The sequence below is a fragment of the Spodoptera frugiperda genome, chromosome 25 (genome assembly GCF_023101765.2).
Source record: "Spodoptera frugiperda isolate SF20-4 chromosome 25, AGI-APGP_CSIRO_Sfru_2.0, whole genome shotgun sequence".
In the NCBI taxonomy this organism is placed as follows: Eukaryota; Metazoa; Arthropoda; class Insecta; order Lepidoptera; family Noctuidae; genus Spodoptera; species Spodoptera frugiperda.
This window is the reverse complement of record NC_064236.1, coordinates 4160342-4178013: the sequence shown is the minus strand read 5'-3', so window position 1 is coordinate 4178013 and position 17672 is coordinate 4160342. Positions and strand designations below refer to the sequence as shown.

The 17672-nt window shown below is 45.3% G+C and overlaps 1 protein-coding gene across 1 annotated transcript in view; it reads right to left on the bottom strand.

The window, feature by feature from the left end:
• The window catches only part of LOC118262721 (sensory neuron membrane protein 2), a 121795-nt gene that overhangs the window by 48259 nt on the left and 55864 nt on the right, over window positions 1-17672 (bottom strand). The window lies entirely within an intron of this gene.

The following is a 17672-nucleotide window of genomic DNA, read 5'->3' as shown; positions in this document are numbered from 1 at the left end:
TCCCAATCCCTGATTCCCCAAGAATTCTTAAATTCCTAACCTCCAAAGAGCAACACACTTGTAATTTCGGGTGTCCATGGCCGGCGGCGATTGCTTACCATTGGATGATCCGTCTGCCCGTCTACTGATTATACCGTAAAAAAAGTATGTTATACTAATATTATACGATAGTCTGTCTCAGTTATACCTAGGTATCATAATCATAAATTTGATATTTATTCTTAAACTTAATATTTATCCGAAATGTCTATGAAAAAAAAAAGGATTTTTATGCACGTATGTGGTCATAAATATATAAAATAAGTAGTACGTTTTACACTAAATTCAAAATCAAAAACATAACGTGTATACGTCTATAAATAGGTAACTAGGTTTGCGTCAGAGTAACCTCTGTGGAATGTGTCCTAACACTTTATTTGTACACCAATTCACACCTTAATACGAAAAATAAAGGATTGAAAATGCATTAAAAATGATGTTTGAAGTTTTTTAGCTATAATTTGCGGTAAACGATGTTTTGGGTATTAAGTTGATATTTTACGTTTTTACATTGTAGTGGTTAGGACTGCTAAAAAAGGAAAATGATGTAAATTTATATTTGAGATTCTCAAAACATCAATGTTTTGACGATAAAATTCCGATAATTCCATGGAGAGGAGCAGACGACCTAATTAAACCTATAACTGTCCCCTTTTTTTGGTTAAAACCTGCTTTTCATACATTGATTAATTACTACGTTTCGATTGCCTCAACGCAGATTTGGTTTCAAATCGTTTAGGGATAAATGTTATAACTGGTAATTATAAATTAAACCCGGTTTCTTCACTACTCTTTGCTTTACTGTAAGAAATGTCTGAATACGCTTATAAAGTACCTATGTACATAATAAGATATCGGCCTAGAATAAAAATCCTAGTCACTGCAGTACCTAACCAGGCTTCAAACACGCACCATTAAACTTGAGTAACAAGTATTTTATCTCCAAACCACTACAACCATAAATACCGACAATAAGTCAAAATAATCCATTCCAATTAACACCGCATTGGATCTAATAAATCAAAGTCAGAATACGTCACTAACCGTGGTAAATGGCGTTCAATTTGTGTCAAATACGTCATCGATTGATCCAACTGTCAAACACTCAAATCGGGCATGTCTCGATCGGTAGTTTGAGCAGTATTCAGTGAGTATTAATTGTTACACAACCGACCTGAAATCGGCTTTGGTTCAATGTCGATATCACCGATTAAAGCTATTCTCCACTTGCATTGATCCGATTATACCTATCACTCACACGGGAGATTCCTTACCTTCGTGAATACCGTTTATCCTTTACAAATGTGGTTTCGGTTGCAATAAGCACTTGAAGGATGTTATCTAGTTTGGTTCAGTTATTTTATAGATAAGTGCACGCACAGATATATTTTGGTAGATAATAATTTTGATTAACAAACATCCCGTAGAACTTTGTCTTATTCTTTCCGTGGGTATCCAAAGAGCTTACTATCATCATCATCATCATATCACCCATAAGACATCCACCGCTGAACATAGGCCTGCCCCAATGACTTCTAGATAGGCCGGTTGGAAGCGACCTGCATCCAGCGGCTCTAAAGAGCTGACTATGGCACCACAAATTTAACAAACAGGAGGTAATAGCATGATCTGATTGAATTTGGAAAACCCTGAATCTTTTAAACTTCATCTCACTCATCAAGTGTAGAGACTGTGAGACTTCTATGCGGAGGATGGATGGTGCACATGCATACCCAATCATTAAGGCAATCATGCAATAAATCTGAATAATTTATCATAGATCTCAGTAATACCTCCTTTGTCGTCTAATACCTCATTAGGCATCATTAATGGATGCGTTATTAGTGTCATTAGCCTAATAATTCAGACAAGCATAAGCTACAAGATAATCTCTTCAGTATCCGAAATAGAGGTCGAATCAATAGCCTTATTTGCTAGTGATACCTATTCATCTTAAATCTGTTTTTCAACGGATTATGTTATGTCAAAAGGCAATACCGTAATAGCTCTAAGTCGGGAGCTAGGACTTATAATCAACTTTTGAGACAGGTCTCATCCGGATTGAATATAGAGGTATACAGGTTGCATTTCGTTCAAAAGCCGACGGTCAGACTGACTGTCTTTATAGCTGCCAACAGTTGGCTTCAGACGGTCTATTCACAGCCCACGACAAACAGGGGTTTGCTCTCAGGTTAAAAGGCAATCAATTTGGAATTATTGCTAACGTGTTATGGACATATTGCAAGTTTGATCCGCATTTTATTGGATTATTTCCAGAGTTGTTTGGAAATTTTAAACTGAGATGGAAGGCAATAAATTTATCTTCAATAACTGCTGTCAAATTGTCTTTGTGTTGATGGAAATAGATTTCAGTTAAATCTCTTTAGAGAGAATAACGGATAAATGCGAGTTAGATCTGTAGGTCTACTCCGGTTCTCGAATGCGAAGTTTCGTTTAATCTTCGGCCGTAAGTTTTATGACTTACTAATAAAATTACTTAAAATAATGTTTTATTTTTAATTTCATATCAAAACATATTTATTTATCTTGATTTCATTCGTTCATTTTTGTTTACGAGAGTACGCAATAAATGGAATTGTAGAACGAAACTTCGTTTTTCATTGAATAAGAGTAGACCACTTGTAATGGCTTTTCATATGAAAAAAAAATCACTTATGTTCTATGGGAGCCCCGTACACCAAACGGCTTGGTTTTTTAGTTCCTACTCGTATTACTAAAATGCTGATGTCACATTATTTTTTTGAATGGCCAATTGAATTATTATTATATTCTGTTCTCGAAAGGTCAACACGAAATAATTAACTTGTGCGATTTGTTAACGTCAACTGCCAATTTTAATAGTCACTTCGTTATTATTAGATCATATTTAAACAACGCGACGTGTTTAAATTCGTCTGCTTATGTCGGCGTCAACTCCAAATCTAGTGAACGAATTATTATACAATTTCGATAGTACTTCTTAATATAAGGATTACGTATAAACAGACTAACTTCGGCCAACAGTTTCGTCCGAGTTTCCATGGCATAAAAAGTAGTCCATGTTTAACTCCAGACCACAATCTACCCTTGTTCTAAATTTAATCGCAATCTCTTCAGCCGTTTTAACTTAAAAGAGTAACAAACATCCACATTCCACACTCACAAACTTTCGCATTTATAATGTTAGTAAGATTAGCACTCTCTAGTTTTCATAAACAAAAATGTTATTAGGTCATTCCATCTTTATATAATATTTCAATGAGCGAGGCATCCCTACAGTGTTTATGAACAATAAACCAAACTGTCATTGAATTTCAGCGGCACTGGTTTCAGAAACTCCGCCGCGACAAACACCTACCCGGCGTTTAACGTTTAAAATGGTGTTTAAATACAAACACCGCTTTAAGCTTTTACGCCACACTTTAACTAAATACACGCAAATGTCACTCACTCAAAACACTTATTGAGATTTTAAGAAAAACACGCTATGGTTGTATTTTTGGCTTAATTTTCTCGGTTTTTGATGTAAGGAGACAGGATTTTTTACAGATAGGTTCTATCTATCATTATCCATATCGTACATGTGTGGATTTTCTTCTAATCATAATTATAGATTTTTTATACTGCTTAGAGCTTAGAGCGACGCCTCGCTTGTCATGCATATTGTTTTATGACTTGACACTGTTGCGTTGTCGCGACGCAATGCAACGCAACGCAACGGATAAATGGCGGATCTTACGTAGTAACAAAGCTTACGGGCCGTATGTTGGTAGCGGTCACTATAACAACGGTCACTAACGGTAACCAAGATTTGGGTACACACAACACTAGAGGCATCATTAGTTCAATACCGTATTGAGAAGGATTTCATAGGGTAGATGACTATTTTTTATTTAAATGTCCGATATTATTCTAGATAGATTATTTTAAAATATTAGACTCGTATTTTTTATTTTCTTACGGCAACAAATACTTTCCTTACTTTCTAGGTTCGTTTATATATACATAGAAATGACTCCTTAACTTTGATCCGATTTATTTAAGTATTGTTATCTTATATGACAAAATAAAAAATACGTGTCTAATATTTATTTATTACTTAACAGACGGACTAATCAGATTTTAAATTTTCATACACTGTCATCATTACTATTAATAAGTATTTATTTTAAAAATCCCTTATTGTATCTAAGCAATATAACTTTATAACAAACACATACCTAAAACATTATACATATATCTCATCCTCAATCAAATAGAATCAGTAAAACATTTAGCAATCACCGAAATCGCGAACGAAGAGCAGGCTTGTACTTTTTTTGTTATCGATTTGCCACACGAGCTAAAGTGGGGCAGTGACAAGTGAAAGGTGAATGTCCTTTCATCAAAGGGTGAAGCGAGACGAAGTTGGAAACTGGGTAACCCCAATTTAAGCTAAAAAACGGTAACATAAGTACACTAGTCAGTGTTAATTCTGAGGGAAATGTAAATAGTAATACTGTTTCTGTAGATACTGTTCTTTATGACGTTTTCACCCTCTCGTGATTCTTAGCACAGGTAAAAATATTTGAGAGATTTTGTGTATAACTACGTGTTGAATTTCAGTATTGATACGGATTATAACTGAAGATTATAAATTATTAGGGAAAAATTGGTGTTTTTCGCAAACAAATAATAATGAAACCTTAAGATTTTCGAACTTCTAGTAGACGCGGGGCGTATAATCATTTATTTGCTTGTCTTTTAAAACAATCATGAATATGAGGCACTATATTATACAATTCTATACCTAAAAACAATCCCAAAGCTATATGTTAGAAAATGATTTAACCGTGTATTTCTAACACATGTATAAAGTATATAACCATGTTTCCCACAATATAATGTCTATATTATTTCAAACTGACTGGGTGGAATGTCCGGATAGCAACGGAGAAGTCTTTGTTCCATTTCTCTCCGTCTGTTCGTAGCGCAGTTGTCAATTACACACACAATTTGCATGTCAATGCGCAAAAATACAGAAAAGAGCAATTTCGAAAGTATTTCTAGTGTAAAAATATCTTATAATACTTAATCCGTTTACTTATATCCAAATTCATAATATCAGTAACATAATTTCAATTGTCTATTGTCCTTATTAGGCTATCCTGTATAAATAAATTAATTTTCCTGGAATCTTTCGAGGATCAATTTTATTCATCTTTGTAATAAGTTATTTTGGCTGTTTCAGGAATGGAAAACGCGTCAAAGTCGCGGTAAAGCTTTTCCACTATTATTGATCAAAAGTCCATACAATTATTGTCAGAAATCGATCCTTATTCACAGATTTTTTTAAGGGAACATGAGTCAAACGATCATATTATTTTTCATACGATGGCAACCGATTAGCACCGCCCATGGACGCCTGCAACACCAGAGGAGTTACACATGCATTGCCAGTCTTTAAAAAAGGAATACTCTCTTTATATACTCTTGATATATAGTGTATACTTTTTTTATATTAATTATTTATGTTTATTATTTTTTAATCGGTGCAAATAAACTGGTTTTCTTTCTTTCTTTCTTTTCTTGAAGGTTTGGATGTCGTATCGGTTCGGAAATACTACTTATTCTAACACAGATTTAAAAATTGTAAGACTGATGGTAAGAAATCACCGCCGCCTATGGACACTCGAAACACCAGAGATGTTACAAGTGCGTTGCCGGCTTTTTGGGGGTTAGACATTTAAGAGTTGTTGGGGACTGGGATTGGCGAGATTGGGGAGGGTTTTTGAGGAAGGAGGGGAAAGAGAGGGAAGGCTGAAATCAAAACATAAATAATTTTATGCGATTAAACTGGCAATATGAAATATTTGGTTATGGCCGCGGGCTAGTAAACATAAAACCAATGTTATTGCAGGTGTGCAAACATTTGTTATTGATGCAACCTCAATTTATTTACCGCTTTCATATAATATTACATTTATTTCGCAATAAAAGCTAGCAAAATACTGCGTACAAAAACATGTTTATATTGTAGTAATTAATTCCTGTACAATCTGTCATACCTGGTATTTTAATAGTCAAATTCCCACAAGTTTAACCAATATAAAGCCAAAATAATACTTAACATATTTATTATTCGTATTTCCCATTTTATACCTACTAAAGTAAACGAATAACGACTCTCACATGTCGTAATTAAGTTGATTTTACATAGGTCAATGAGACTAATGGAGAGTTCACGAAAAATAATGTACTTTCAGTTCTAAAATGGACTTAAGACGAAAGGAAATAAAGTGCATTTTTAAAAACATTGGTGTCTCATGCTGTCAATTGTGGGCTAATTTATGTTTTATTGTGGGAATTGATCTTGAGATTGTCGAAGATTTTAAGTGCCCTACACTTTATTGTTGGTGACAATGGTCAAGTGCGAATTGGTTAGCAATTCTGTCGACTTCCCAGTGTTGTTGCTAAGTGGTTGCATTGTAAGAACTGAGCTAAATTGATCAAGATGTCCGGCTTGTTAGTGATACTTGCAATTATTATGACCTTGCATCTTTTTATTGGTGGAACAATGTGTTGCAGCATGAGGATGCTTTTCCATTAAAGATGTACAATGTAGCTATGCTACGAAGATGCAGCTAAGCTGTGAAACTATAACGTTTCCACTGATACTAAACTATGTAGCAGTGCGAGCTATATCGATAGTAGGAAAGCCATCCATAGCACACATCTATCCATCCGAGTCCGTTTCCACCAGTGCTAAGTTGAATATGATTGATGGAAGATAAACGCATCTACAGCAACATTGGGGTGCGGTGCCAGAAGACCTCCCCGCGGTGCACCCTGGGTACAGGTAATAGTCCCCCTAACGGGGGTGATAGGGTTGGAGTGACTGTTGCCTGTAGCGAACTTCTGGACGGAGCGGAAGAATCCGAGATGGGTTCCGAAGGCGGCAGGCTTTGTGCTGGCACATGGCCTGCGCCTCCGAGGGAGCGTCTTTCCACCCGTCTCTCTGACTTAGCAGAGAGCGTGGCGGAGAGGCAAGGACGGTGCTCGTTGTGCACTCACCCTGCCAACGAGCAGCATCGGGGCACAAGTTGTTCCCGACTGCAACCGTTGATATCGTAATCCGGGAAGAGGTCATGGTCATGTTTTATGACTCTGAACGGGACGAGGGTCTTGGCTTGGTCGCCCGGACCGCGAGGAAGTTAACCTCTATAAAAAATTCCTCCAATACCAAGTTCTGGTGCGCGGCGAGGGTATGCGTGGCTGAGGAGTAGTGTCAGTCTCGAGCGCACCCCCAGCTGGGGGATCGGTGGACCCCCCAGTTGGGATACAAATATACACTTACCCAGGTACAGGGGGCACTGCCTGGGTGGACTGAATATTTCCCCCATACTCGTGGGAACTATATGGGAAAAAAAATTAAAACTACAAAACCACCAGAAGAGGAGAGGGCAGGTGAGCTTAGCTCGCCTGCAGTTGTTGTGGCAGAGAGCCTTAATGGCTCTGATACCCGTGGGGAGGCGCTGGACTCATCCAGCAAGTCCCACACACGGGTTCCAAGTCGGAGGGCGTCGGACTCGGAGTCCGACTCCTCATCAGTTTTTGCCGCGAGCGTCAGCTCACAGCGCCAGACAAGGGCGGCTTTCAAGCGCCCCAGGACGGAGGAGGGTCGGGGATTGTCCTCGTCCTCCAACGCGCAGGAGGCTCCGGCCCCCCCTAAAATCCCCACGGCCGCGCGGGGTGGAGGCAGAGGGAAGGGCAAGAGGTTGACAGGTACTGCCCGGTCCAAGCCGGCTGAGCGTCCTGCCGCAGAGGGTAGCGCCCTAATCAGTGCCGTCCACTCGGACTCCTCCGTGATGGAGGTTGTGGATGCCGAGGGCTTGAATGGTGAGCGTGGCTCCGAGACCCTTCGGCAAGCTGTCAGGGAGGGACTCCGCCAGATAGCAGGGAAAAAATCCCAGCCTGCCGGATCCGCTCAGCTGAGATCGGTGGAGGCCGAAATTATGGCGGCGGCCTTTGACGTATGCAGAATTCCCTCGGCGGGGAAAGTACATCGGGAGCTGGCCGACATGCGGCGGGAGCTGACGCGCTTGTCTGCCTCCAATGCGGCGCTGGAGGCCGAGCTCCGGGCCACTAAGGCTGAGCTTGCCGTTTGCCGAGGACGTCAACCTCAGCCTCCGGCGGAGCCTGATTTGGTGGAGCTACTGCGCAGGGAGATGGCTGCTTTCCAGCAACGTTTTAATGTGCTGGAGAGCAAACTCCTCCGTCCCCCGCTAGCGGCCTCGAGCTCAGCGACCTCGAGGTCATATGCGGCCGTTGCGGCCAGGCCCTTGACCTCCTCTGGTCGGACTAGCCGCGTTACTCAACCGGTGGCAAGGCCACGAGCGGCTCCTCCAGCAACGGCCCCAGCTCCCCCAGTGGTGCAGGCTCCGGCTGGCGGGCAGGTAGTAAATGCGTCTACAGGACGCAGAAGAGGGAGGAGGGGCGCAGCGGCTCAGCAAGCTGCCCCAGTCACCGGCGAGCCCACCCTGCCGGCAAGTGGTGACTGGCAATTAGTTGGCGAGGCGAGGAGAGTCGCCAAAGAGGCGAGGAAGCGCCGCAAGAAAGCGCAGCGGCTGCGGCGCCAGCAGCAGCGCAAGGAGAAGCGCGCTGCGGCCTTGCTTCTCGCCCCTAAGACCGCGGCTGTAGTTATTACGCTACAGCCCGATGCGGTCCAGAAGGGCGTAACGTATGGCGACGTCCTCGCCAAATTGAAGGGGGCGGTGACTCCCGCGGAGTTCGGGGCCCCTGACGGGTTCTCAATGAAGGTGACGGCAACTGGAGCCCGTCTACTTGAGGTCCCCGGCGCGGCCAGCGGCTCCTCCGCCGACGCCCTAGCCGAAAGGATTAGGGCGTGTCTCGGTGCGGAAGAGGTCCGCGTGTCCAGGCCCATCAAGTGCCTAGACGTACGAATATTGGGCCTGGACGACTCCGTGACGGAGCACGAAGTGGTGGCCGCTGTCGCCAGGACGGGAGGGTGCCCTGTTGACCAGGTCAAGGCAGGCACCATCCGTCCGGACAACTCGGGGCTGCGCACGGTGGTGGTAAGCTGCCCCGTGACAGCGGCCAAAAAGATTAAGGAGGGCAGAAGGCTCCTGGTGGGGTGGGTCTCGGCGCAGGTCAAGCTGCTCGAGGCCCGGCCTCTGAGGTGCTACCGCTGCCACGTGGGCCACCACGTGAGCGTTAAATGCACCTCGGAGGTTGACCGCAGCGACCGCTGCTTCCGCTGCGGTCAGCCCGGTCATAGGGCCGGCTCGTGCACCGCCCCGCTGCACTGCGACGCATGTGCGGCGGCTGGCAAGCCGGCCAATCACCGGGCCGGGAGCAAGGCCTGCTACCAAACCCAGGGGTAAGGGTAGGCCCTCTGCCGCCCCCGTCGTTTCCGCCACCGCCGCCGCCGCAGTCGCCACTGCTACCGCCGCCGCGGCCACCGCCAGCCGTAATGCCGCCAGGGAGGAGGTCGTGATGGATTGTCAGTAACGACTCCATTCCGCCTCCTCCAGGCGAATATCAACCACTGCGCCGCCGCTCAGGACCTTCTACTCCAGAGCATGGCGCAGTGGTCAATAAATGTCGCTGTGGTCTCCGAGCCGTATTTCGTCCCGCCCAGGGATCACTGGGTTGCGGACTTGGACGGCTCGGTGACCATCATCTCGTCGGCCGCCGCCGGTACCCCGACTCTCGAGAGCGCTCAGAGAGGCCGGGGTTGTGTCGCAGCACGGTTCGGAGAGATCGCTGTGGTGGGCGTGTATTTCTCTCCGAACCGAACTCTCGTCGAGTTCCACAACTCCCTGAGGGAGTTGGTTGACGTCGTCGTCGGGTTCCGTTCCCTCCCCGTGCTTGTCCTCGGGGACTTCAATGCCAAGAACTTGGCTTGGGGTTCCCGGTTGACCGACGTTCGGGGTAGGATGGTGGAAGACTGGGCTCTGGAGACAGGCCTAGTCGTCCTGAACCGGAGTTCTGTCCCCACGTGTGTGCGGATGCAGGGTGAGTCGGTGGTGGATATCTCGTTCGCCAGCCCTGCTCTGTCACCGCGTGTTGTTGACTGGCGCGTTATGGAGGAGGTGGAGACGTTTTCTGACCACCGGTACATCCGGTTCAACGTCTCCGCCGAGTCCGCGGACCCGCCAGTCAGACAGGCCCCATGTGGCCCGCGTTGGGCGCTAAGACAGCTGGACCGGGAGCTTTTCCTGGAAGCCGCAATCGTGCAGGCCTGGGTGATACCACCAGACAGGCCTGCCGACGTCGATGAGGAAGCAAGATGGCTCCAGGTCGCCATGTCAAAATATGTGACGTGGCGATGCCCCGGGTCCGGCCAGGTCAGCGCAAGCGCCAGGTGTACTGGTGGTCGCAAGAGTTGGCTGCTCTACGCAGTACGTGCGTTACTGCGCGACGCCGGTACACCAGGCACCGCAGGCTCCGTATTCGCGCTCCAGACGCGGAGGTAAGAGAGGCGGAGTTGTACGAGGGGTACAAGGCGGCAAAGGCCACCCTAAAAGCGGAGATTTGGCGGGCTAAAGAGGAAGCCCGCCGGGAGATGCTGGAGACTCTGAACAGAGATCCATGGGGGCGCCCCTATCGGATGGTGCGCGATAAGCTCCGCACCTGGGCTCCCCCGCTGACTCAGAGTCTCCGGCCAGAAATCGTGGAAGAGGTGGTCGGCGCCTTGTTCCCCCGACTATGGAGGGGCTTCACCCCTCCATCCATGACTCCGCCCCCTGCGGTGCCCAATGCGGGCCACAGCGACGACGACGACGACATCGTTCCGGAGGTGACCGAGGCAGAAATGAGAGCGGCGTTGCGCCGGATGGGCGCCAAGAACACCGCCCCAGGACCCGATGGCCTGCATGGCAAGGCGTGGGTCCTGGCCTCAGAGGCTCTCGGGCCTCGATTATTAGGTCTCTACAGCGCATGCTTGGAGAGGGGCCAGTTCCCACTTCAGTGGAAGACGGGAAAACTGGTCCTCGTGAAGAAGCCGGGGCGCCCTGCGGACTCTCCGTCCGCATACCGGCCCATTGTGCTGCTCGACGAGGTGGGAAAAGTCTTCGAAAGGATCATTTCAAACCGCCTCGTCGCGCACCTGTCTGGATTCGGGCCGGACCTCGCGGATGGACAGTTCGGCTTCCGCAGAGGGCGCTCCACGGTGGACGCCATCATGCGCGTAAGAGACCTCACGACGGGGAATGCAGTGTCCAGGGGTGGGGTCGTTGTGGCGGTGTCTCTGGACATCGCCAACGCTTTCAATTCCCTACCCTGGAGCTGCATACTGGAGGCACTTCGGTACCACCGGGTGCCTACCTATCTCCGTCGTGTTATCGAGGCCTACCTGACGGATAGGTTCGTCACCTACCCCGGTCACCAAGGTGTGTGGAACCGGCGAGAGATGTCGCGCGGTGTTCCACAGGGTTCGGTTTTGGGGCCGCTCCTGTGGAACATCGGTTACGACTGGGTGCTGCGCACCGACCTCCCGAACGGTGTCAGCGTAGTCTGCTACGCCGACGACACGCTGGTGCTAGCGCACGGGAGGTCGCACCAGGCGGCGGCCAATTTAATGGCGAGAGCGGTTGCGACGGTCGTTGCAAGGATCCGGCAATTGGGACTCGAGGTGGCGCTCCACAAGTCCGAGGCCATGTGTTTTCATGGCCGCGGAAACGCGCCACCTCCGGATGGGTTCCAAATAACGGCAGGAGGGGTTACCATCGGCGTCGAGACGACGATGAAGTACCTAGGACTCGTCCTCGACAGTCGATGGAACTTCGTGGAGCATTTCCGACGTTTGGCTCCTAAGTTGGAACGGACGGGGGCTGCGCTTAAGCGGCTCCTGCCCAACCTCGGGGGGCCAAATGCCTCCTGCCGGAGGTTGTACGCGGGGATCGTGCGGTCCATGGCCCTCTACGGAGCCCCTCTACCAGCTCGGGCGCTGCTCACGTCCCAGAGGGTCATGGCCATTCGAGTGATCCGCGGATATCGCACGATCTCCGGAGAGGCGGCCAACCTCCTTGCCGGACTCCCGCCGTGGGATTTGGAGGCGAAGGTGCTCGCGCGCGTCTTTAGTTTGCGCGCCGACGCGCGTCGCCGGGGCGAAACTCCACTGCCGCGCCAGATTAATGCGTGGCGGGATGAGCTCCGGCGCGATCTCATGGCGGAATGGCAGCAGCGACTGTCGCAACCAAGGGCTGGGCTCGCTGTCATTGCAGCGGTAAGTCCCCTCTTTGAGGAGTGGCTAGAGAGGCGCCACGGCGTCCTCACCTACCGCCTGACGCAGGTGCTTACCGGACATGGAAGCTTCGGTAGGTTCCTGTTTCTGATTGGGCGGGAGGAAACGCCCGGGTGTCATCACTGCGAAGACCGCCCGGAGGACACGGTGGAACATACGCTTGCGGTCTGCCCTGCGTGGGCTGAGCACCGCCGTGTCCTCAGGGATGTGGTCGGCGACGGCGCCCTCTCGCGTCCGGCACTGATACAAGCCATGGTGCGGAGCGAGGGGGACTGGGATGCCGTCTCCTCCTTCTGCGAAGCAGTCATGCTAGCTAAGGAGGAGGCGGGGCGCGTGAGAGAACGAACCTCCTCACGCCCCAGCCGTCGCGAGAGACACTTCGGGCGTCGGGGATCGCGCGACGATCTCCGGCCACCGTAAGTGCGGGTCTGCGGACGGTGAGCAAGGGTAACTCGCCGCCCGACCAGAACCAGACCCGTGCGTGCGGCGCGTCGCGTTCTGCGCGCGCCTCAAAGAGCCATCAGACCACCACAGATGGGGCCCAGTAGGGCTGATGCCTAATCCGGAGCTGCGGACTACCTAGCGGGTTTACCGGGGCTCCGGCTCGACGGGCAGGAGTAGGAACGGGGTGGTTTTTAGTCAGTAAGAGTCTGACACTCCCTCTCGCCTCGCCCAAGGCGGGAGAAGTCATTGGATGATTTTCCACCCTCAAAAAAAAAAAAAAAAAAAAATCTACAGCAACATCACACACAACACAGCACAAATACTATTTAGGTTTTTTTTTGTTTTTTAATTGTATCTTAACTTTAACTATTCTATTGGCTGTATAACGTATTGGCGTAAGCTGTAATGTTATATGTATATGTCAATTTGTAAATAAATAAATTATATATTATGAGTTACATATTACTGGTTTACTTTTTAATTGTAGTCAATCAACTTAAAATTTAACTAACTCAACTTACGATTAATCAACTAAAACTTACGATTAGCTGATGTCAATATGGTATGTCAGTATATTAAAAAATTAAAATTAACAATTTTTATTTACTTTTAACCCGTGAAGTTTTATGAAACATTGTCGTATTGTCGTAGTTCTAGCGAACTTTATGAATTGAAATTGCGTCACGTGCTGTTTCGCAGTTGGGCCGGGTAACCGCTGTAGGGAAAAAAACCCGTACTAATGCGACCTAATTTGAAGAAACCAAGAAAACATAGAGTTTTGAAAAAGGTTATGAATTCATAAACAAGTAGGTACAAGGTCCCTGTAAACTAAGTTTTGTTTGTGCTAGAAAAACTTCATACCCTTGGAAGAATCTTGTAAGTTTTGAAAAGGTCTTGTGAGTTTCAAATGTGTTTTTTACTAATTGTGACTTTATATGTTTTCTGTGATCACGTTGCTGTGTTTGTTTACCTGAAGAACTAATTGCCTTTTTACTTCGCTTGCCTTTGGTTCGATATAAACCTATTTCACATCATCACACATCAACAGCCTATAAGAGATTGAAAATGGTGTCCAAATATATTTAGAAAGTATATTTAACGCGAAAAGGTTATATTATTGATACTTGCTTTTGGTAGACGTTGTACCATATACAAAAATATGTGTAGTATAATTTTTGTGTATATTAGACAGGTGTACAGCTGTATAGCTCCTCTCCCTATGGTAACTACCGTTACCTAACCTAAGGCTTAATAAAGCAGGCGAGACTATCATACAGGCTATACATTTAACCTTAGCACGATTTTTGAAGGCTATGATAGAAAAAATATGTAAAAAGAAAGTCTTCGTCATCTATAAATGAACCAGACAATGGAACGTTTCGGTAACTAAATGTAGGATTATCAATATTTGCTAACCCCTTTGTAGAACACGATAACACATACAATATGTGGTTTTACATACACCACGCTTCTATCATATATTCTAGGAATTTTGTGGTAAACTCACACCACATCTCGCCTACGTCTCGAAAGTAGTTTATCTGAGGTGTACCTCATAAAACTTATGCCCTAACTCCGGCACGCTCAAGTTACCCTCCGTCAGACTCAGTTCCTAACTCAGGCAAGAATTTCCCCACCGAAATTGACTAGCTCGATGTTAAAGTCGAATCAAGGTACAACTGTAGGTGACCTAAATTGCACCCCCCTACATACAGTTAGTGGGGGGTGTAGAATAAGGGTGAAGGGATGTAGTGGGAAGTCCCTATGACGGCGACAGTTGCGAGAGATGCGTTCGTACATAGTCACATAGCCCTTTGCCGTTTATGTACGCTGTGACAGTGCATAAGAGCGATAGAGATAAAATCACTATTGCACTATATGCTCCAATATTAAACCAGTGCCGATGTGTGCGTGCTAAATTAAATGAAATACATGGAAACGGTATAGGCGCCGCCCATCACTCATACAAGCGCCGGATGACGTCAATAACTATAAAAAGGATTTATTTTGAATGGATTTTCACGTGAAATTTCCCTTTGACGGCGATGTAGCACAGTTTGTAAGCTGAACTGAAATATCTTGTAACTTAACAATTTTCAACTATTACAGTTAGTAATAGTTTTACTCGTCTATTTAGCTAGTTAAGTACGGTATCTGAAACCTGCAGGCTGGAGGAGTAGGTATCTGCTTGCGAAATGTTGATCTAAACTTGTGACGTGCTTGTAATGTTACACCGACCTAGATTAAAAGTTAATGCTGCATTTGATGCGCTGAGTATCTGAATTATCGAAGCTTTTTTTTTTTGAGGGGGGAAAATCATCCAATTACTTCTCCCGCCTAGGGTGAGGCGGAAGGGAGTGTCAGACTCTTACTGACTAAAAACCACCCCGTTCCTTCTCCTGTTTTGAGCCGGAGCCCCGGTAACCTTTTACGTTGTCCGCAGCTCCGGATCAGGCATCAGCCCTACTGGGCCCCATCTGTGGTGGTCTGGCTCTTTGAGGCGCGCGCGGAACGCGACGCGCCGTACGCACGGGTCTGGTTCTGTTCGGGCGGCGAGCTACCCTTGCTCGTCGTTCGCAGCCCCGCACTTACGGCGGCCGGAGATCGTCACGCGAGAATTATCGAAGCCGCGGATGCCTAGCGGGTTTACCGGGGCTCCGACTCTAAAAGCAGGAGTAAAAACAGCCGAACAGAGGTTTTTAGTCAATAAGAGTCTAACAGTCCCTCTCGTCTCGCCCAAGGTGGGAGAAGTCATTAGATGACTTTCCCCCCTTAAAAAAAAGTATCTGAATTATCCCATAAACACGTTGTTGGTCTAAAGTTGTATGGTAGATTTTAGAAAAAAAAATTGTATGTAATGGCGAACCTTCTACTACCTTTTACGCATTAAATCATGATGAGTTCGCGTTTGTGTGCCTTTTTAGTAGACGTCTTGATTCGGACTTGCAACCACTCGACAAAATATACCATCATTAAAATACAAAACTATTATAAAAACACAACTTTATCGATTCAACTATTGAGGCCATATTCCTATTTTTCCTACTCAACAGTGTATAAACAACAAATACAATGTTTGTCTGCCGGTGTTTGGTCATCGGGGAGCCAACAGTGTTGATGATTATACATAGTAGTATAAATAGACCTAAAACTAGCGTCACCTACTTTGTAACACATCCCCCAGTCCCTGAAGAAGGGAATTTATTATTTACAATAGTTATATTGCTACCTTGATAAAACTTTGCTTTAATCATACTTTGTGTGAACTGGGAATTTTATTTCTAGATTATAGGATATTTTATAGGTAATTCACAATCGAATAAATTAAGCCGTGGTTGCAGGGTGGTTTAAGACGCCCGCTTCTCATGCATGAGGTTGCGATTTCGGCCTATCAGCGGCAAGTACCAATGTGACTTTATTCGAGTTAATATAACTCGGATAAAGTCACACTGGTACTTTAAAAGATTATTTAGAGACTACTGACAAATGGTGAAGAAAAATATCGTGAGGAAACCTGGGCTTATAATTTCTGATTATATTAGAATCAGAAATTATATTTGATCGCCAACCCGCAACAACGCAAGCATGGTGATTAATGCTCAAACCTTCTTCGTGCGAGAAGAGGCCTTTGGTCAGCAGTCGCCACTTACATACAAGCTGTTGGTGTGATTATTGAATTATACTCCACATACCTTACCTCACGGACTTTGCATTATTCTCCACTTTTGTTTTTTTCTGGAGAGGGACAAGAGGTTAAAAGGTAAAGGGCGCTACCACCCGGTCTTTGTCGGGGTGTAAGGTTCGGATTCGGCTCCTACGACACCCGCGAGCAGAGGGGTGGTGACAATTAAATGTATTCTATGACCGTCACAATACGGCTTAAAATACATATAAAACCATCAAATTATTTTACATTCAGTGGGTTATATAATTGTAAGATTCGATTATATTGTGAGATTCTTTCAATGTATCGAATTTCCAACTGAAATATTTTACAAAACGATATTCAATTACGTGTAAAAGTATATTCATATCATTTTTCTATAGAAGTCTAGACTAGTCTTACGTACCTAACTATATAATAGAATACATATTTCGCTACGTACCTACGAATACATAATAGAATAAATACTTCGAAAATACATTTTATAAAATAAAAATCTTGAAAAGAGGATAATTGGCACTAGTCTGTTAAGAATAAAGTCTGTCAAAGTCTCGGTAGAATTTTATATAGGTACATTTATTTAGGTAGGTACAAGTTCAAGAATTTTAGGTATTGTCTTACAAAATACTACTGAGTTACCTACTGACAAAATTATGTCATGAGGATAAGAAAGTAGGATTATTTACTACAAAAGAGTCATACATACATATTATTTGAATATTAAGTTACTAAGTCAGTATCTACATAGGTACACGGCTTTTCAGTACCAGTTTGTCATGGCCTTATTTTGTATAATCTTTCCGCAAATCCGAAGATCAGTTTATACTGGTTTAATGGCTTAACTTGTAATCTTGTGTAGTCTTGAGCTACTTGTACAACAGACGTTTTCTGAGGTCTTTGTTTACTGACCTCTTATTTGTGGGCTAAAGAGGTCTTTGCAGGCACAGGTATCCTATTCAACCGACCAACCAGATTGCCGTGTTCCGGTGCAAATGTTGCCAGTTAAAAAAGTAGAGACATTTTCTCTTTTCTTTTTTTCAGCAAACGTAACAACTGGATGGATGGGTGATATTTTTTAGTAAAATCTGATGCTTCTATTTTTTTGTAAAAGTCGAAATTAATAACTCGTTCGAATGCGCTTTCTGTCAAAGGGATTTTTTTGGTTCTCCTTTTTTATTTTAACAGAGGTTTCCAGTTCCGTATGTATGTATGTAAAAATATATTGACACATCGAATGTTTACGTATCAAACAAATTGACAACTGCTGCAGGGATTTTG